Source organism: Mauremys reevesii, linkage group 6 (genome assembly GCF_016161935.1).
Source record: "Mauremys reevesii isolate NIE-2019 linkage group 6, ASM1616193v1, whole genome shotgun sequence".
NCBI lineage: Eukaryota > Metazoa > Chordata > Testudines > Geoemydidae > Mauremys > Mauremys reevesii.
Window position 1 is genome coordinate 49,252,548 of NC_052628.1, and position 21,018 is coordinate 49,273,565.

The 21,018-nt window shown below is 42.3% G+C and overlaps 1 long non-coding RNA gene across 1 annotated transcript in view; it reads right to left on the reverse strand.

Annotated features, from left to right (window-relative positions):
• Positions 1-94: 94 nt before the first annotated feature.
• Positions 95-21,018, reverse strand: part of LOC120407632 — a 31,306-nt gene continuing 10,382 nt past the window's right edge. The window contains exon 2 of the long non-coding RNA XR_005600144.1: positions 95-360. This is a non-coding gene — a long non-coding RNA (uncharacterized LOC120407632). The remainder of the gene's footprint in view (positions 361-21,018) is intronic.

Consider the following 21,018-nt stretch of genomic DNA (forward strand, 5'->3'; position numbering starts at 1 on the left):
TTGGCAAATCTTTTGCAAACCCAGATTTAGTAACCAACCCTCTTTTTAATTTTAGAGAAAAGAAGCTAGTCGATAGAATATGTTCTTTCCAAACTGTAGTTAAAGATGAATCTATTTTAGGGTTCCTTGCACTCACGGAGATATGTCCTAAACTCCTGTTGGGAGTGCATTGCAGTTAGACAATTCATCAGGCCCAGCAACAGAGAGATGTGCTGGTGAAGTCATTCTGGAGCAAGTGGTTCACTGAGTGACGTACTTCAAAAAGATCCTTGTTGAACAATAAGCAGGAGTAAGTGACAGACTGTAAAGCTGCCCTCTAGGCTGCCAAAGCACACTCTCACAGATGGAGATGATCCAGTCCTGTAAGACAAAAATGTGGATTTGCACAGTCAGTCTGAGTGTTGCAGTCAGAGCAGTTTGAGTGTGTCATATAAACAACATTTTGAACAATTAGGACATTCTAAAACAAGCAAACTTGATCAAAATTAATTGGTTGCTTAAAAATGGGCTGAACTGGCACAAACTTCCAGTCTGCCTGTCCAACATTTGATTAAGATGAGGTTTTAGTACAATGAAGAAACAACTTATATTTGTTAAAACAAATACATATTAATACTACCATTCTTTGTTTTGTTTCAAACATGATTTGCAGATCATATCAGGCGTATTACTTGGTACAGAGCATTAAACATAAAAACATGTTACTTTTTTGTAAGTTTATTTCATACCTTCAGCAGAAGAAAAGGTCAAATGTAGAAACTGACCCAACTCCTTTTGAAGTCAATGGAAAGGCTTTCATTGTCTTCAGTGGATGTGGGATAAGACCCACAGTTAGTACATTCAGTTGTCACTATCTGAGTCAATAGTTACACTGAATTAAATGGATCAGCAAATTAATATCAGTCATATGTTTTATCTGCTCTAGTTTAACCTTTACATAAATGCATCCACAAATCTAGAAGGATTCACTTATGCAGGAGTCTAAGGGAGTTCAGGTGATGTGTAAACTATTGTTATTTGTGGAAAATTCATCATCTATTGTCATTGGAATTTTATATAGATACCTAATGGAATAATCAAAGAGGAGATAACCAAGGTCAGCGATATATAGATATGGGTCCATTAATTAGCCAGTGGCACCCAAAGGCTGTAGATTGCAAAGTTTTGACCTGAAGCATTCACTTTTTAGATTCCATGCACAATGATCAGGTGAGAAGCTTTGCACTTAAGAAAGTACTAGACATCAGTATTTATTGGAATGTATTGGCCCTTCAGATCCGCAACCAACTCTGTTTCATGCCTGATTTTGTAAAGAGTGGTTTTAGTAATAAACCCAACATATTTATTTAGATGTATAGAGAATTATTTCAGAAGCATCTATCTCAAGCACCTTAGCCCAATTAGCCGCTCCCCGCAACAAACTACCACCAGATTAAGCAGTTTCTTCTAACCACAAAACCAGATAATACCAGCCAGAGATGAAACCATACCCAGCCAATGCCCCTGGACTCACAAATGCCAATTCTTATCATGCCTCTCACTACAATAGGATTGGTAAATAGATGGGCCTCACAGCATGCTTTGGAGGTCAATAGATTAGGATTGTTTTGGAACTAAGGTGGGGAGGAAGTTCCAAAATTGAGGACTTCCCAAGGAAAATGCCCTAGCTAGCATCTCCTTCACTCTTAAAACCACTGGGGCTCCAGCGAGACTACATCAGCCACACCTGTGGGAATATTGCCCAGAGGAAAGGCAGTCCCTCAACTGGACACAACCCCTAAACAGCTTGGGGTTTATGTTAATAGTAGCGTTTTGTGGAGCTGTGTTCAAGTGCACATTACAAGGAAGGATCCATTTGGTCTCAGTGCCCTGTTCCGTATTAAAAGAGGGTCACTGGTAAAAAGTGTCCTTATGAGCCACTTTTCATTAACGAAATCAATCTTAGTTCTTGGGTTCCAGATGACTACCTTGCTTTGTTTAGATTCAACATCGTATGCAGTGTAAGGAGTATAGACTTATTATGGGGAACTAGTCAGCCTTTAAGATGACTGCTCATATCCTCCACCCCAAGCCCTCAAAGGTTCTGGAACCTACGTTACTTGTTAAAAGAAATAATCAATACAGAAGTCAACTTTCCTTCAAAAACCATTAGCACTCCTATTTGGGCATCAGTTATTGGAGGACTATAGAGCAGTTCTATGGACCACCATTAAGTGGGTCACAGTGTTCCTTCTTCTATTTACCCTGGGGACTCCTTAGGTTCTGATCCCTAATGTCTGGGAAAGAAACATAGAAAAACACAGATTTCCAATTCCTCTGCCATATACTGGTAGTGTAGGAGGGTATCATACTTGAACTGCTGACCGTCGCTTCAGATCCTTTCCTTTTCTTTCATGAGCCTGATCAGAGCTGTAAGGCATCTCTTGATTTTTGCTATTGTTTTATCTACAGTGTTTCTCTCAGGATTTAGGTGACATACCACAACTGCCTGGACTATTGGATTGCAGTCCCTTAAAGAAATTGTGTTTAAAAAGCTAATTTTCATGGTTGGTTTGTTTTTTAAAGGTACACACTTCAAGTTTCTAGGGTTACCAATTTTGGTTTTGATGTATTCCTGGAGGCTTTATCACATGACATGATCTTTAATTAAAGATTAATCTTTAATTCCTGGAGATATCAGGACAATCTGGAAGAGTTGGCAACCCCAATTTCAACAGTATTAGTGCAGGTTTGGCATACTCTGCACAAAGCTCTGTCTAATCTCACAAAGCTGTCCTTTTGTCAGAAACAAGAGGCCACATCTGCAGGAGATGTAAAATGGCAAAGCTCCCAACTACCATAAAAGTGACTCTATTAGCTTTGCAAAGGAGCAGATAGCTCCTTAAAAACATGTCACTCTGAATTGCACGGAGCCACTCATCACTTTCTCTGGGTCTTGTGCTTCACTAACTGTGTTATCATTGAGTATCCTACAGGAGAATGGGGTGTGTGGAGTTCTTGGGACGCACTGATGGAAACTCTGTCTTGATTTGGTAATTTGAATTCATCTCTCTTAATTAACACTGTAGTTATTTTACTAGTTTACCTGAAGATTTTGATTTTTTTTTCATACAAAACAGGGAGTGATTCCGATCTCTCTGTCCGTCCATCTTTGTCAAGGTTTTGTACAGCACTCGTTGTAATAACTAAGGCTAGAGAAGGGGTCACTTCATCCACCAGTAAAATGTAGCCACCTCTGCCTTGCAATGTAGCAGCTGTTCAACAGCACAAAGCAAAGCAATAATCAGTGATGACTATCATTGTCCTTTAGAACAGAAAGGTAATTTCTGGTAGTAGAATGTAATTTCCAAGTAGGAAATTGGCCACAATGCGCAGGTGAATCCCCCTATTCTTGTGAAAAGTACCATTGGATCCCAATATCTGCAACTGGTCAGGACTCTGGTTTTACATCATCTGTAAACCAACACCTCCAGCAGCACTAAACCCATGCTGACACTTTGGTTCAATAGTGACTGAGAGGGGGGAAAAAAGTTCACCTATCAGCATCATTCTGTGACATCTGAGGATGCCATGGAAGTCTCACTTCTCAATACTGACCCATCCTGCAGGCCAATAACAGCTTAAACAGTTGAAGAGATATTACAGCAATTCATCATTGCCAGCAACCAGCTGGTATCAGCATTAGAGAAGTTACTGCCAGGAGAGAGTGCAGGGCAAGGTAGAACCCATCCATTCACAAATACCTGGGATAGCATTTTAGGATGGAAATTCATGGCACAGTTGAGAATTAAGTGTAGAAACAGAACTCGTAGGGGCCTTGTACGCTATCGGCATCTAAACCAACATGACCTCCTTCCGAGCTGGTTAGCATTCAAGATCCCCCAAAGCCTGGTGCACTGGGAATTCAACCCTTCCAGGTGCTGCCGCCTGTGAAGCCCTGATTCCCCTCACGGTGCCACTGACTTAGGGTTGCCACTTTGCCGGGTTTTGTTTAGCCTTGCTGGTTGCTGGTAAAAAGATTTACTGTGCCATTTTTTCTGCCACTTGGGACCAGTGTTCACTGTAAGCTGTGCATATATGTGGCTATGCAGTGATCGTGTTACTACTGTACACATCACATGGATGAGAGCATGGTCGGCACCTGGGGCCTGCTCTGCATGCCAGGCCCTCATCCTTCTGCAACCATGGTGGCTTCTCTTGGTGCAGAGGACTGGGAAGTGGGACAGACTCTCACTGGCAGGGGTGGGAGAGGCAGGGACTCCTGGGAGGGGACAATTGAGGGGGGACCCCCGAGGGAGGAGGCTCCTGGGCGGGTGCCTGGGTGTAGAGGCTCCTGGGGGAAAGTTAGCCATAGTTGGCACTAGGACCCTTTTTGCTGGGAGAGAGGGACCAGTTTTTGTGCATCTCAGAGGTGGCAAGTCTAATTATGTCAATGGGAAATGAGGAAGACAGCACCTTGCAGGAGGCATCCAGCCTCTACAATATTGGATACTAGTTTGCCTTCACTGCTTATCTCATGAAGCTCATTGCAATAGCAGTGTTACCAGCTCTTGGGATTTAACCCTGACACTCATGATATCAGGGGTTTTTCTTAGAGCCTCAACTGCTGAAATCAAGAAATTGCTTGAAAATCTCAGCCTTCATTAAAGGAAAACCTATGTAGTTGCAGAGGAAAGATTGAAAATGTGACCTGAGAGCACCGTAGAGACTCAGAAACCTGAAGGGAAATAAAGAGAACCCCATTTCATTAAAAAAAAATCCTTAAGCCAATCTCATGGTTTTGGGGAATCTGACATGATTTTCTAGTGCCGAGGGTTGGCAACACTGCACAGGCCCTTCACAGGGTTTTGTGCTCCTTCTGTTGGATTGTTGCCCTATAAACACTTCCAACAGCCGCCTCATCTCCTTTATACATTATTGTAAAATATGTAAAGAAAGATACAGACTCTGTGTTCCTATCCCTGCTACTCTCATCCTCCATCCATTTGTTGCACAGGTTGAGAGGTGACTTGATTATAATATAAGTGCTTTCATAAGGAGAAAACACCAGCTACTAATGGGCTCTTCAGTCTAGTGAGAAAAGCATTGGCTGGAAGCTGAAACCAGACAAATTCCAATTAGAAATAAGATACACACTTTTAGCAGTGACGGTGATTAACCGCTGAAACAAACTACCACAGGAAGTAGACTATGTTCCATCTCTTGAGGTCTTCACGTCAAGACTAGGTCTCTGTGGAAGATGTGCTTTAGCCATATACAAGTTGTTGGGCTCAATATAGGGGTAACTGGGTGAAATTCTATGGCTTGTGCTACATAGGAGGTCTGGCTACATGGCCTTGTGGCCTTGAACATCTCTGAATTATTTTTAGATTTGAAATGCCGAGCTCTTCGGAGCAAAGATCACCCTTTGCTCTGTGTTTGTGCAGCACCTAGTACAATGCAGACCAATCCTGACTGGGATCTCGAGGTGTTGCTAAATACAAATAATGAATAATAATTCAAACACCCACCTCAAATTACTTGCACTAAATGATTACTTCCTGTCAGCAGTATTCTTTTATCACATTACTGTTAGTAATACAGTTGCTCCTAGAGGCCCCAACTTCTATTGAGGCCTCTTTGTTCTAGGTGCTGTCTAAACAGAGTAGGAGACAGTCCCTGCCCCAAGGTGCTTACAATGTAAATAGATCAGATGGAAGGTGGGAGAGAAAATAGAAACAGATGTGAAGCCCAAGAGCCTATATTACGTCTCCTGAATCTCAGTCTAATGCCCTATCCACTGATTGAACAGATGAAATATATATATGTAATTACACAAAAATTAATGCTCTGCAAATGTCACTTAAGATCCAGATTGATAACTCTGGCCTCAGTATGATCTAGGTTTCCTTCTTGAGTTCTGCATACGTTTTACAGTGACAAATAGATAAATGTATCTGTAAATACAATCTTGTCTAAATATTATAGAGATTAATGGGTCACCATGCATGAGGAAGTGATCGTGTAAAGCTCGTGGAAGATAGATTTTTCCTGTAATAAAAGGGAACTCCTGTTCTGCTGGAAATCTGCGTAGTGAGTTATATAATATTCCTGTAGGAATTTATGTGGAAATAATTGAAGAATTGTATTTGTTTATGTAGTGATTTAATGTTTGTTTGTTCACGTTTGTCTATCTCTTGTAAGCCACTAGAAAGATAAACACTGCTTAAAGGTTATGGGAATTGTATAAAAAACAACAACAAATACTGAGTTTGTAGGTATCTAACAGTGAAATTATGTCTATACTGTAACAGTATTAATTTTGTTCATTCAGAACACGACAGCCTCCTTGTGGTCACCATTGACAGTTGCATCTATAAATTAAAAAGGGTTTACATTCAATAATTGTATAGAATGCAGAACTAATTTTCAGCACATATAAAGACTGTCATATATTCCAAGCAACAGTTATTATGCATTTTTACTCCTTAGATAATTAGGCCACATTATACAGAAGTCAAGTTATAATGTTTTACTTGTTTATTTATTATCTAGCAAAACACTGACCTGAAAAAAGCTCTGTTCGCTTGAAAGCATGTCTCTTTCATCAACAGAAAATGGTTCAGTAAAAGATATTGCCTCACCTGCTTGACTCTCTAATAAGAGGAACCACTGTGAGATATGGCGTACATTTTAATTTTGCAGTCCAATTGTGTTCATTCAAAATCTCATGTACACAAACACGTGCCTGTAATCTGCAGGTACAGTTAACATCTAAGTGTGCTAGGTAGAAAATGTACCACTTCAGGGGATGCTCTGCACAGTAATGCGCTGCTAATCTAGGTCCCAAGCTTTCAAGCTGCTCCATGCAGACAGACCCCAGCACTGCTGCAGAGCCCCTCTGAAATCAGAAAGTGGCAGGGCCCTGATATTGAAAACACTTAATGCACTTGCTTAATTTCATGTAGGTGACTGGGGCAAGTATCACTGGCTTCAATAATGTCTGACTTCAGTGGGACTATTCACATGCATAAAATATGTGCAGGATTGGGACTTGAGGGTGTGACTTGCCAAGATTTTCTTCCCTAAAATTTCTTTATAAACTAAATCTCTCGAAATATGCACCTTGAGAAACAAGTTACTGATCACTCTGAATGCTGGACAGCCTGTTGTCAGTCCCACTCCTCCAGCCTATTGTTTGATTTGCTTTCAAATAACAAAGCTTGCTGTGCAGGGAAGACGTACTGCAGAGAGCGACTGGGAATTTGCAGATGAAACCCAGAGTATTCCTGGGTTTGGTCATGAGAGTGTGCAAACTATATAACAATAAAGTCTTGTACATGTCACAGCAACATTCACCTGAGGTGTTCACAGTGACTTACACAGCAAGTCTCACAATACCATGTGGAAGTTATTATCACACCCATTTTATTGGCAGATTAAGTACAGAAGTTTGGTGACCTAGCCAATGTCACATGATTCAGTGGCAGAGAATGGAATCCAGTCTCCTTTTCTAACTGCTAGACGTACTACCTCTTAGGCAGTTCTCATACTTCCTACTCTTGCCCCGTGGGAGACAAAAGTTTTCCTTTTCCTAACTGTATTCAATGAGTGAGAAATTTAAGGTTAATCTGTACAAAGTTTGATTAGTCCTATTTAACCTCCCTAAAATTCTTATGGTTCAACAGTACCCCATTGCTTAAGTTAAACAAAATGGATTTGAAATTCCTTTTTGGATAAAAAAAATTTATTAGTCACCCTAAGCAGCCAATAACTAAAATAAAAGCACAAGGGACATCATTGTGCATCTGCCTCTACACCCAGCAGAGGTTTTCTTCTATGATCAATAACAGAGCAATCTGAAATTCATTCTGGCAGGCTAATTTCAAATAAAGGAGTGATCTTAATATCCATTCTACCCATCTAATAACTTGGAAAGGTGGCCTCCATTTGTTGAAGTAAAAGTCTGCAAATAAAGCAAGTTTATTAATTCAAGCTAGCGCTATACCTACATACTGGCCAAACAGCTCCATTAGTGTACAGGAAGGTGGAAGCATAGGCACTGACTCCATGTGTGCTCCGGGGCTGGAGCACCCACAAGGAAATATGGGTGGGTGCTCTGCACCCACCGGCAGCCAAGCTCCCCGCCCCGCCCTAGCTTGCCTCCGCCTCCTCCCTTGAGCATGCTGCATCCCCGCTTCTCCTCCCAGCTGTTTGGTGGCGTGACAAGTTGTGGGAGGGAGGGGGAGGAGCGGGAACACGGTGCGCTCAGGGAAGGAAGTGGGGAAGAGGCGAGGCTGGGGTGGGGATTTGGGGAAGGAGTCCAATGGGGCAGGGACAGGGCAGGGATTTTGGGGAAGAGGTTGGAATGGGGGCGGGGCAGGGGCAGGAGGGGGCGGAGGAGGGGGAGTTGGGGCAGGGGCAGGGGGGTTGAGCACCCACCAGCGCCAGGAGAAGTTGGTGCCTATAGGTGGAGGGCAGAAATCAATCCCGTGTTCAAAGCCATTAATATTTGGACTATTACTCCAACACCAATTCCTCCACGCCTCCTTCCCAGATTGCATCTGTCATATGGTGGTTAATCCCTCACAACATACATCACCAGCACAATTTCTAATAAACCCCTAATAACTGAGACGAATATAGACCCTTAAGTAATTTCTCAAGTCTTTGTACACTCAGGGCCAAGTCAACAAAGCTCCACTGAAGTCAACCCATACTATATACATACACTTTCATAACCCTCTTGACCCATCCAGGACCATCTTTTTGTTTAGTGTGTTTGCACCGTGCCTATTACAACAGGGCCCTGGTCCATCACAGGGGATCCTAGTAGTGACTGAAATAAAAATGTAAATTCTAATTAATTTATGTATAATACCTGCCTGGCTCAAGGCTCCCTTCAGCAAATTGAAGGACTCTCCCTTGTGGCACCATTTTGGTATGGGTTCCATAACTGTCTAAAAAGCATACCCAGGTGATCTTGGTTATCAGTCAGGAACCTACCAGCCTTTTTAGGAAGTGATCCTAATAAATCAGCCAGATCCTCACTGTAACTGCTAAGTGGAGAATAAAGAAAAAAAGTCTGATCCTTATGCCCAAGTGATTATAAGCAAACTCTTCAGCTCTTGTCTCAGTCATTCAGTTTTTCAGGAAAGATGAAATTATAACCAGAGGTGAATCAGACAGTAATATATAGCATCATAACTGAGCCTGAGCAAGCAGACTCCCTTCCAATGGGAAGCGTTTGTGTGTTTGTATGCACCAAGTCTTCAGTGTTGCTTGGTTCCCCTTCATGGCCAGTCTCTGGACCCGAGAACACCAATGTCCCCTTTAGATGTTGTAGGCAGCTCAGGCAACAAGGCCCTGATGTTTTCAGATAGTTCTTGAACCCTTTGAGGATTTCCGTTCCCCCTCATGGCTCCATCTAAATAAATAGAGTTCAGTTTTGTATCACTTGACACAATCCAACCAGCTCTTCCTTAAAATTATGACCCCTCTGAGATTAGAAATGCAGATGAGGATTGCTAAATATTTTCCAAACCATCAGCATTCCTAAATATTCTGGAACCAGATGATGTCTTAATCTTCCCAACCACATATCCTGATTGTTTATAAATGGCCATTAACCAAATGAACCTTACATCTAACAAAACACTACTGTTGTCTGGGTCAGCATACATCCCCCTAATCACCACACAGATAAAGTATATTTAAAACAAGCAGACTCTTTAATGATTCACTTCCCTATTCTAATGCTAGATCACATCTCTTCTGCTGTCCCAAACTAAGTAAAAAAATCACATATTCTGTCTCTGTAATATAATGGTCTCAAACTTTCACCAATAACAGGTGTTTATTTAACACCCTTTGGCTCTCACTAATGAGTACTAATGCAGATGCCTTCAAGGGAAGGTAGGCACAATGTTCTGCTGACTCGTCATGGCAGTTTCCCCTTACAACCAGTATCACCCTAGTCTTGGGTGGGGTGAGTTCACTTTGAGAAGAGTGGTCCAGTGGTTTGGACATTAGCCTTGAGATTGGGCTACTTCTGGGTTCAAGTCCCTACTCCACTGCAGACTTCCCATGTGACCTTGAGCAAGTCGTTTGACCTCTCTGAGCTTTAGGTCCTCTATCTGTAAAATGAGGAAAATAGTACTGCCCTACCTCTGAACAGAGTGTGTGAGGGTAAATACACTGATGATTATGAGGTGCTCGGATACTACAGCACATGGAGCTGTATAAAAGAGCTAAGTTTGAGCCACTTCTTCACCCACGAACTGGTCCCTTATACCCAGTGGGACAACCTTGTGATAGGGTTGACTACTGTGCCTGTGGAAAGTGAAATAGAATCCAACAAACTTTATTTAGCCAGAGCCCTCACAAAGCAGCACCCGACTTCTCTAGATTTGGTGACAGGCCACAATAAACACTTTTCTTTCAATCCTATTTCCCCAGACGCTCTCTCAGATTCAACTGCAACCAAGTTAATGGAGGAGGGGTAGCCTGTTACAATATCTATTTGCATATAATCAATATTTGTACAGTGTGTTGAACATGTAAAGAACTTCACAGGTGCCAAGTAGTATTTATTAGTGTATTAATAATGAGAGATGTACAGTTTGTGTCCTTATGTTCAGAGGCTCATATTTGTTACAGAGGAGGAATGGAAGATGGGGGTGGTGAGACAGAGAGGAAAGCTACCATACTTTTCTTTGCCAAAATGACTGATAAAGAATAGGATCCCTTATTAGATTGCGGCGGTTGTGTCTCCACCTTTTTTTCAGCTGTTCTCCTTCCATCCTAGCATAATAGAGCTCAAGTCTAAGACTATCTGGTCTTGCTCAAGTACACACAGGAGCTTGTTAGTAAGAAAAGGATCACAAAGTTTGACTGTAGTATTAAGCCTTTAGTGGTCTCCTGAAGACCAGCAATTTCCCAGGAAAGTCCAGTTTTTTCTTTCTGATAAGGAAATGGATAAATAAATGGTAAGCCACTGTTCTTTATTTTGGTTTATAAGAACATCCATCCAAAGCTGGGATTATTTCTATATTTTTTATTCCAGCCAGGCCATGACATGTTTTTCTACCTCATAACAATACATACAATAGTCACTTATTAGCAGAAGTCTCCAGTGGGTCCTGAGCCCAGCTTTCCTGTTGCCCACAATGGACTGCTCTCAAAACAAAGGAAAGAAATTAGTGGAAACCAGGATAGAGTCATTCATTCTGCAGGCATATGAGCTGGTTCAGTCCTCAAGAAGCCAGTATTTTAACTGAATGTATGGGCTCTGTATAAAAACAGAAGGGGCCTCCTGGAATTTGTGCCTATGTAATTCATTGTTTCTCTGACCCTCCTCAAGGCCAGAGTTGTCATGTTCCAGTATAATGAGTTGTCCCGTAAAGAGGTTGACATCTTGTGAAAGCTTTAGAAATATTCTGCAAAGAAACGTTCTCTTCTTTTGTTCTTCATTACTGTGGCACCCCATATTCACCACTTTTTTATATGGCTATGATATATTTTGTACAAAGTATGCCTTGTGAGGTATCATTTGAAAACTCATAATCCACGGAACCACTGTCCTGTTAAAATGTATGTATCAACATTGTATATGGAGCTAGGAGATCTTGTTATATGATTGTTACTGAAAATATGCTGTAGTTCTGGGTAATTCCCTCAGGCCATTTTCTCAAAGACAAAAGCACACTCTATCAGAGGGGTAGCCATATTAGTCTGTATCCACATAAATGACGAGGAGTCTAGTGGCACCTTAAAGACTAACAGATTTGTTTGGGCATAAGCTTTCCTGGGTAAAAAAACTCACGTCTTCAGATGCATAGAGTGAAAATTACAGATACAGGTCTAAATATATATTGGCACATGAAGAGAAGGGAGTTACCTTACAAGTGGAGAACCAATGTAGAAGGCCAATTCAGTTAGGGTGGATGTGGTTCACTCCCAATAATTGATGAGGAGGTGTCAATACCAAGAGAGGGAAAATTGCTTTTGTAGTGAGACAGCCACTCCCAGTCCCTATTCAAGCCCAAATTGATGGTGTTAAGTTTGCAAATGAATTGTAGCTCTGCAGTTTCTCCTTGAAGTCTGTTTTTGAAGTATTTTTGTTGAAGAATGGCTACTTTTAAATCTGTTATTGGTGCCCAGGAAGGTTGAAGTGTTCTCCTACTGGCTTTTGTATGTTACCATTCCTGGCGTCTGATTTGTGTCCATTTATCCTTTTATGTAGACACTGTCCAGTTTGGCCAATATACATGGCAGAGGGGCATTGCTGGCACATGATGGCATATATCACATTGGTAGATGTGCAGGTAAATGAGCCTCTGGGGATGGTGTGGCTGGTGTGGTTGGGTCCTCTGATGGTGTCGCTAGAGTAGATATGGGGACAGAGAGGGAAACAGGGTTTGTTACAGGGATTGGTTCTTGGGGTAGTGTTTCTGTGGTGTGGTGTGTAGTTGCTGGTGAGTATTTGCTTCAGGTTGGGGGGCTGTCTGTAAGCGAGGATTGGCCTGCCTCCCAAGGCCTGTGAGAGTGGGGGATTGTTTTCCAGGATAGGTTGTAGATCATTGATGATGTGCTGGAGAGGTTTTAGCTGGGGGCTGTATGTGATGGCCAGTGGTGTTCTGTTATTTTCCTTGTTGGGCCTGTCCTGTAGTAGGTGACTTCTGGGTACCCGTATCACTCTGTCAATCTGTTTCCTCACTTTCCAAGATGGGTTTCGTAGTTTTAGGTGCTTGATAGAGATCTTTTAGGTGTTTATCTCTGTCTGAGGGACCAGAGCAAATGCGGTTTTATTTTAGGGCTTGGCTGTAGACAATGGATCATGTGATGTGTCCTTGATGGAAGCTGGAGGCATGTAGGTAAGTATAGTGGTCCGTAGATTTCCGGTATAGGGGTGGTGTTTATGTGACCATCACTTATTTGCACTGTAGTGTCCAGGAAGTGGCACACTAGCACCCTAGCTAGATGCTAACAGAACATTACCTGCTTAATTGGAGATTCACCAGCAGGGAAGTTGTAAACAAGAAGTTTACAATTTACCTGAGGGACAGTTGGCAGCTCATGTGCACCATGGAACTGCCTGACTCCATGACCATGCAAAGACTTTTCCAGTAAAAAGGGTCAGAGTAAGAGAAGGGGGAAAAATGCCTCTAGATTCCTCTCCTCCCCCATCTTTGCTCATGGCAACAAGGTTGCTTGAAAGACAATGGTACAGCATTGAACTGCGGGGAGCGGTCCTGGCTTGGATATTTTTCCAGACAGTACAGATTGTAGAAAGCTTGTGGGTGAGAGAAACCTTTTTGCTTTTAAACTTATTGGTCTTGGTAAAGTTTAGGAATTAGCTTGTTTTTTTAGCTTTTTATTTCTTTTGTAAGCAACTCTGACTTTTCTGCCTTATCAGTTGTAAATCACTTACAATCTGTCTTTCTCTAGTTAATAAACTTATTTTATTGTTTTATATAAACCAGTTTATTTGATTACAGTGTGTGGGAAATGTCTACTTAGGTCAACAGGGCTAGTGCATATTCATTACTCTTTGTTGGAATGATGGACTAATTATGAACTTGTACTGTTCAGTACCCCACTAGACGATACAAGATGCACATTTCTGGGTGGCAAGGCTGGGACTGAGGGATATGTAGGTGTCACACTGTATCTATTCATGGATGGCTAGACATAGCATTCATGTATTCAGCTGGGTGTGACTTTCCATGTTGGTGGCTGTGAGTGAACAGAGCCTAGAGGGGTTTGCTGTTCACTAGCAAAACAATGTAAGAGGCACCCCAGGCTAGATGCCAGTAGTTTTATTTCTTCAGCTCTCATCCACTGTGGCTGCTTATTCCATATTTTACATCAGAAACAGAATTTGTGAATGAGGAAATTGTTACTATGTCATTAACACAGAATGATGGAGCAGATCTTACAGTGCTAAAGTTTTCCCATTATCTTTTATGAGAGCAGGATAAGGAAACATGGGGGGTTGGGGTGACACAAAGTTGATAGAACACGGTATACACTATGATAGATTTAGACTTTTTAAAGTTTTCCAAAACACATCAGTTGATAAAAATTTGTCCGGTAAAAAAACAACAACTAGTTCCTATTTTTCCGCCATAACATTTTTTTGTTAGGTACAAGCTCATGAAGCCACTGCATCAGCACTGGAAATGCAAACACATGGAACTGTGTTACAAACTGCTCTCTAAGGACTTGCATTTTGTTATTTTAAGGAATCATTTCCCTTTTTGTATTTTTACTTTGAATTTAAAACTAAAGCAAACAAAAAACTCCACACCCTTGCAATGAAACTGTTGAGTTGAAGTGTTCTTTTGATTAGTAAAATCTGAAGCAGGAAGGGGAACTGGTCCTGGACCTGATGTTTGCAAAAACTGAGATTTGGTATTAGTAGTTTGTGTTCCGGTCGTACTGAGTAGCCGCATTGTGCTGTGCATTGTATAAACACAAAGGGAAAGATGGCCTGTGTTATGCAGGTCAGACTAGGTCATAATGGTCCCTTCTGGCCTTATAATATATAAACCTTTGACCCCTGCCTTGAAGAGCTCATACTAAACTAGTTTGTTCTCATCCACAGTCAATGATTAGAGGTAGGTAAGAGTCACATTCACTTCCTTTGGTGGTCCAGATTGCAGGACCCCAGCAGGAAACTCCAGCTAGAATGGGAGCAAACTGCAACAAGGTGCCTGCAACCCCTTCTCTGCCAAGGAAGGGTTGGAGCCAGCTGATACAGCCACCAAAATGGGCAGGGCTGTTTGGGGAGGGGGCATGGCCAGGTCAGCTAAGAGATGTGCTGCTCCAGCACATCTTCTGGTTAATCTCTGACAGATTTTAAAGCTCCTCCCCTCTGCAGAACCACCTGGAGAGTTTGTGAACAGTTCTTCCACCCACCCTCCAAACAGGTCAGATCTCCCTCAAACACAGAGGGGGCAAAGTTTGTGTCTCTGCATATTTGCAGGGATGTATCTGGTCCGTTGTCAAAATACACGCAAACCCTACCTGTCAAACTCTGCTTGTGTGCTATTAGGGTTTACACAGTGATAGATAGGGGGAAATTAGTCATTGTTTGACCATGTGACTAGATATCGGAATTTTTAATCAACTTATTTCCAGTCCATGCTTTTTAATGTAGATCCCTTGAAAACTTTTGCTCAGAAGTTGAAATGGTAGTTGAATAAATGATTGTATCCCATAGGCTACATTGCAACTACTACCTTTTCATAGATTTATAGATTCCAAGGCCTGAAGGAACCATTGTGATCATCTAGTCTGACCTCCTTGTATAACAAGCCATAGAACTTCCCCAAAATAATTCTTAGGGCATATCTTGATTTAAAAACTGTCAATGATGGAGAATCCACCACAACCCCTGGTACATCGTTCCAGTGGTTACTTACTCTCACTGTTAAAAAATTACGCTTTATTTCCAGTCTGAATTTGTTGAATAGCTTCAACTTCCAGCCATTGGATCATGTTATGTCTTTCTCTACTAGATTGAAGAGCCCATTATTAAATAGTTGTTCCCCATGTAGATATTTTTAGGCTAAGTAGCTCGAGCTCTTTGAGTCCATTACTAATGCACATTTTCTAATCCTTTCATCATTCTTGTAGCTTTTCTCTGAATCGTCTCCAATTTATCAACAACTTTCTTGAATTGCAGACAGCAGAACTGGACACAGGATTCCAGCAGTGGTTGCACCAGTGCCAAATACAAAGGTGAAATAACCTCTCTACTCCTACCCGAGATTCTCCTGTTTATGCATTCCAGGACTGCATTTGCGCTTTTGATCAGTGTCACACTGGGAGCTCATGTTCTGCTGATTATCCACTACCATCACATCTTTTTCAGAATCACTGCTGCTCAGGCTAGAGTCCCTCATCATGTAACTATAGCCTACATTCTTTGTTCCTAGGTGCATACATTTACAATTAGCTGTACTAAAACACATAGTGTTTGCTTGTGCCCAGTTCACCAAGTGATCCAGGTTACACTGTACCAGTGACCTGTCCTCTTCATTTACCACTGCCCCAATTTTTGTGTCACCAGCAAACTTTAACATTTTTATCAATGACCTGATCACTGATAAATAGCACTTAGAGCTCTCATTGTTGATTCATACAGCCAGCAGGATTTAACCTTTCTCCTTAGTTTTAACATATCAACCCCTTCACCCTCTAAGACACACACCAGATGAAATGTTAGCAGATAGATATCCGTGCTAACAGTCATTTATACCTGCCTAAGCAGGCTCTGTAGACCTAAAGGTCTATTTTACTCTGAAAAGGTACATAAAGCGCCTATTGAAATTAATGGGATTTATATATATGCACTTCCCTTATTAGACAGGAAATTAGACGTGCTTAAAATGTGATTTGGTTGTGGGGGAGATGGTTCGTTCCCCCCCCCCACATAATTATGAGCTGCATACAAAAAGGTGTTCAGGAGGTAATAGTCACTCTAGATAGAACTGATGAGACCACACCTGAAATATTGTGTTCAGTTTCTAGGTCTCTTGCTACCAGAAAAATGCTGACAAATGAGAAGGAATTCAGAGGAAAGTAACAAAAGTGACTGCAAGTCTGAAAACTCATATTCATATATACCGGTAATCCCGGCTCAGACATTTCCCATTGTCCCCCATTCCTATCCTGCCATAGGCAGATTGTGCCCCTTGTCCTGCTGCAATAGGATTGCATGCCTTCTCTGCTAGTGCTCTTGTTCTGACAGTCCTTGTTGGGTCTATCAAAAGAAGAAGATATCTTCTAGGATGGTAGAACACAGATCTATACTACAATATAAAGATCTGACAGTTAAGAAAGCAGTGCTCATTTTCATGGTTCTTTACCGGATTTTGTCTAGCACTTGTGTGGTGAGACAGATAACAAATGAAACAAGGTTTAGATGACAGGCATATTGGTCTGTCTAACTTATCTAGGCAATATCTTGTAAGCAATCATTTGAAATATAGAGTTTTGATCCAAAACCTAGTGAAGTCAATGTGCTTTGGATCAGGCACTAGTAATTCAGGCTGTTGGGTCTGTTATCCTGGCTCTAGCAGTTGTCAGTAACACATGCGTCAGGGATTAGAAGACGCCTACAGTGAACCTAGTTATCTGTGTTATCTTGTACATGTTGGGAAAATCCTTCTTGACCTCCCACAGGTGAACAGTCTATGCCCTGCAGCAAGAGCCACTCATTCAGCATATCATTTATTGAGTTATTTCTCTCATATCCTCTGTTTCCCACTTCAGCTTTACTTTTCACATTTTGATTGACAGCCAGGGGGAGACAATTAAGAAGAAGACAGACATTAGACTGTACAAAGAAAGCTCTGCTATTTCTTTAATTAGCCCTAAGAGCATCCAGCTTCTGATCTTTTCTCTTCCTGCATCATGCCAGTCAGATCATCTGTGAGAATCTTCCTTCTATTGATTTCTACTTGTGCCCTTGTCATGCAATTCCTTCTTGTCATTTTTTGCCCCTCAGCAGTTCTACTTGAGCTTCCCAAAGGACTAACAGCCTTTGATGGTCCACCTAACACAACTGTGAAGTAGATGCAGCAGGAAGACAAAACCAAAACCAGCAGCCTTTTCTCATCTTTCTCTGCTCCTTTCTTTCCTTGCTTCCTTTTGTATGAGAGATTTTAGACTTAACAAGCATGAATGCCCTTGGCATCTGCTCTCCTGTAGCTCCTTTCCATAGGGATAGCTCTTCCTCTGTTCATTCCTTGTTGTCGCCTGTGATTTCCCATGATCTCTTTAAGAGACATAGCAAGGCTGGGGAATGCTCAACAAGCTTCAGGTACCTTTCTTCTTCAGAAGAGTGGCGGGTCAGATCAGGGCTGCCTGTGATGAAGCTCACTTGTCCAGTGAAGGCATATTGCTTAGTAAGGGGATGCAGATACATATGAAGAACATAGCTCCTTTACAACTGCAACCTGATATCATTAGCGACATGAAAAGTCTTTCCCCTCCTTATATCCTGAAAAGCTTATGACAGATGACTAGCTGTTACCTGAGAAGAGATGAAAGAAGGCTATAGTATAAGAAAATCAGTACAGAATAAAGCAATGGAAATTGTTCAGTGCCTAGAGAGGGGAATCCACAGGAGGAGAACTTTAAGATGACTGGAACTATTTAGTATGGAAAGGAGAAGAGGAAATATGATATATTAATGGTCAAGCAAAGTCAATCAAGTAACCTTATCTCCTTTTGCTCTTGATCTAAGAACAAAGGATCACAACATTTAAAGGCAACACATTGAAATTAATAGCCTGTGCCAGTAAGTTTCTGATGCAAATATCTTATTAAGATTACAAAAAATGTATAAACATTTAAATAAGAAGAGCAACTGCTGTTATACGAGGTAGGCTAAAATTAGCCGGGTTCTCAATCCTCATATTTCATGGCATAACCAGTTCACGAGCTGGGGTCAGAAAGCATTGTTTCCCTCCCTCATGGCCTAGAAATCCAGGTGTAATATGGTGTTTTTAGTTCCTCTGAACTCGGGAGTATAGGGAACACTGGGACTATGAGTTGCTGGTGAATTCCAGGATGGCAACATCAGATGGGCAGATTTGACAGCTTTCTTGAAAGCATGCAGCGGTTGGCTTTTCTAAAGCAGTTTTACAGAAAGCAGGCCCCACTATCAGAATAGATGTGGGTCAAAGATCCAAAAGGGAGACAGATTGAACTCACCCTAGGTAGGAACTTGAAGGCCTCTGCTGCCTCTTCCAGTAAAGATCTCTTATTTTGTTTTTAAGTTTAACAATGCAACCACAGTTCTGAAAATGAATTCTTCTCCCATGTATTTTGGTAGGTTCCTATATTATGATGAATGTCAGTGCCATAGAATGAACATTTCATGCATCACTTTATCACCCACCTGAATGAAACTAATGATTTCAACAAGCTCCAAGAACTCATCATATTTTGAAAGCATCAAATTAAGACAGGGGGATGCTAGTTTAATTGTGCAGGCTCGAGTCACTATTTAATCTGGCACTGTGGATCTCGCTCTGGTTACCCAGGTTCTTTTAACAGCTGCAGAGGTTTTATGAGGTCTCCTCCACCATGCATTCTAATGATTTGGAAACAAGTAGCCCTGTTGTGTAGAGCCACTGCTTTCAACCCTGTGGGAATGGGTTAGGAGTAGTTGAGCAGGGATCTGGAGTGGGCAGAGCATTGTCACCCTTTCCCGCAGTGTGCCAGCCAGTGTAGCTTCATTGGTGTGGAAGGGGAAGTAATCTGTACGAGGCACAGGGCTGATGCAAATTACTTGATCCTTGCAGAAAAACAGGAACCAAGTAACTCTCTTGGTCTGTTCCTGGGCCAGTAAAATATTCCATCACCTTTTACTCAGGCCAGATTGTAAAAAAGACAATCTTGTCCTGAAGGAGCTAAACCATCTATTTCTATGTGCAAGTCCCAAGATGTTTTGAACTGCTTCCCATGCCTGGTTTATTGAGTGAACCTTATCACAGTGTCACCAAACACTGTCTTTCTTGATGAGAGCAGCCGTTCAGAGAGGCTTTAAGAGGGGATGCAGCCAGGTTCAGAGTCAGGAAACAGCCACTCATGATCCTCAAGTAAGCTCTAAGTGCTTTGTTCAAAAGGGGGATTCATTAATATGGCCTGGGGAAGTACAACCTCGCACTCTGTGCTCTGGGACCCCCTCCCTGAAGGCATCGCAAAGCACAGCTGAGATGAGTTGTGCCTCTCCATACTGGGGGGCACAATCTAAAGGGGAGGACATGTGGCTGCCCCATGTCTCCTCTTCCCAGCGACTCCACCCCCGCCCTGCCCCCAGCCAGCAGCCACCGTGCTTTCCCCGCAGAGCCAGAAACATATGAGGGGGAAGAAGGGACTCTGGCTCACTCTGCCTCTGTCCCTGGAAGCCAGGCCCAGGCAGGCAGTGGAGAGGGCAGGCCACTGCCACCTCCCCCGCTAGGCTCTCTCAGGCAGCTGGTGTGCTGCACAGAGCAGTGACCCTGAGCAGCCAGTGTGAGAAGTGGCTGGTCCTGACCCTTCTATTCCTCACCAAGGCTAGGCTGCCATGGGACCAACTGAGCTGGGGGGCAGGCGCAGCAGGAGAAGGACAGAGCTCCTTTCCCTCCCCACCCCAGCAGGCCAAGCAGCAATCGGGGGTGTGTGTGTGGCATTTGACCCCACATGCCCCCCCATGGATTGCCTATGGCAGGGTGGCCTCTGACCATACCATGTTGCAAGCAGTGGTGGCAGGAGGGCAGAAAAGCATGGAGGAAAAAACCACCACCTGGCCTCTAGCTGGAGCTCTGTGGGATTTCATGTTTTGCAACTCTTGGACACATTTGTGAGGCCATGCGCAAATCCCAGCCTCTTCAGGCCAATGGGACTATGGCAAGGTATTCAGCCTTCTGCACCTTTTCATGCAGGAAGGGAACATTGGCTCCTATGTTATCCGTATTTCAAAATAGCCATTGGTTTTGTCTATCCACACTGTTCAGGCCTTCATTACAGACTGCTGAACTAAGCTTGCAGGGGCTTCAGGCCTACACCTTCCCTTTGGCATTAATCCCTGTGCATTGGTTCAAATAGACATACCACCTAAATGATCAAAGCAATTTGGGGGCCCAATCCTGTGAGGTTCTCAGCTTGAACAGGAGGAGTGGAACATGCTAAACTCCTAGCAGGAAGGTGTCCCAAAAGAGGAATATAGAAGATACTCACTGTTTGTTAACAGGATTTGGCTGCATCATTCCTACAAATTGCTTTGAAAATGGACCCTTAAGGGTTTCAGGTATGAGCAGTTTTACTGAGGAAGATAAAAAGGAGCATAAACTCTGGCAAGTGCAAAAGTATAATTAGGCAGGCCTAAAAAGAATTTGAAGAGCAACTAGGAAGTATTTTATTTTATTTATTTTTTATTTTTAGTACATCTGAAGCAGGAATCCTACCAAACAATCAATGGGGCCACTGGATGATTGAAGATGATGAAGGAGCACTCAAGGAAGACACGGACATTGTGGA